This window comes from Stegostoma tigrinum, chromosome 10 (genome assembly GCF_030684315.1).
Source record: "Stegostoma tigrinum isolate sSteTig4 chromosome 10, sSteTig4.hap1, whole genome shotgun sequence".
Lineage (NCBI taxonomy): Eukaryota > Metazoa > Chordata > Chondrichthyes > Orectolobiformes > Stegostomatidae > Stegostoma > Stegostoma tigrinum.
This window is the reverse complement of record NC_081363.1, coordinates 93860496-93861670: the sequence shown is the minus strand read 5'-3', so window position 1 is coordinate 93861670 and position 1175 is coordinate 93860496. Positions and strand designations below refer to the sequence as shown.

Sequence of the window (1175 nt, the reverse complement as noted above, 5' to 3'; positions counted from 1 at the left end):
GTCACCGTGCCGGATGGCAGCACAGAAAATTGCGAGCTCTTAAACCAGGCTTGGCGGGAATTCAAACTCTCAACTGCCCTCAGTTGGAATGATAATTGTCTGTATCAGCTGTACTTTTCCAAAACTGAAGGCATTTCATGAAAAACAGTAGTTATGCAGAATAAACAGACGGAACACTGCAGAAACTCAACATGCCCAGCTGTATTGGTGGGAAGTGAAACAGAGCTGACGCTTTGGGTACAACGGGATTCTTGTTCAGAACATGTCTTCCCTGAATGGCAACACATTGCCTGACCTGAGAAAATGTGAGCTTGTTTTGAGAGGAACGTAGTTGGCAGGATTTGAACCTGCGCAGGGATACCCCAATGGATTTCTAATCCATCGCCTTAACCACTCGGCCACAACTACAGGCCACTGACTGGCTTTTAGTGTTTCTTTTGACATGTATCTAACAGGAAAGGCAAGGATTTGATTTGTGATGCCTGTGCCACGACCCTAATATTTACTGTCACCCTGTACTTGATCAGAACAGAGCCGGCTGTTGTGGGATTGAATTGAACTAAACACGTTGATGAACGATAGAGTGGATGGAAAGGATCCATTTCCATGAGCGGAGAGATTAATTATCAGGGCAATGGATCGAGAAAGAATTATGTCCTTGCATTTTAATCGCGCCTTTCACCACCACCCAAATCACAGCCAATGAAGTACATTTGGAACAGGATCATCTTTGGCAAATCTAACTTGCAAATCAGGGCAGTTGGTTTAACGAGAGGTCTAAAAACAAAATGCTGGTACTGGAGACACCGGTGAGTTCACACAGAACTTTGGAGGCTGGTCATGCTCTGATTTATACCTGGGTGTGGTATCTCAGGGAAATGAGTTGCCCATATATGCAATATATGCAAATCTCTGGCTTCTATTTTACAGCAAATTCTGTATCCAGACAGCCAAATTTCCATGAATCCCATGTCTCCTAACTTTCTAAATGAGCCTACCTTGGGGAACCTAATCAAATGCTTATCTAAAATCCATATGCACCACATCCATTGCTCGATCTTCATCAATGTCAGTTGTCATATCCTCAAAGAATTCAGTAAGGCTTGTGAGGCATGCCCTGCCCCTCACAAACCTACACCAACTATTTCTAATCAAATTGTGCTTGTCCAAATAAT

At 43.4% G+C, this 1175-nt stretch overlaps 1 non-coding gene across 1 annotated transcript; it reads right to left on the bottom strand.

Annotated features, from left to right (window-relative positions):
• Positions 1-326: 326 nt before the first annotated feature.
• Positions 327-408, bottom strand: trnas-aga (transfer RNA serine (anticodon AGA)). The gene has a single exon. It is a non-coding gene; the product is annotated as a tRNA-Ser (tRNA).
• Positions 409-1175: the final 767 nt, after the last annotated feature.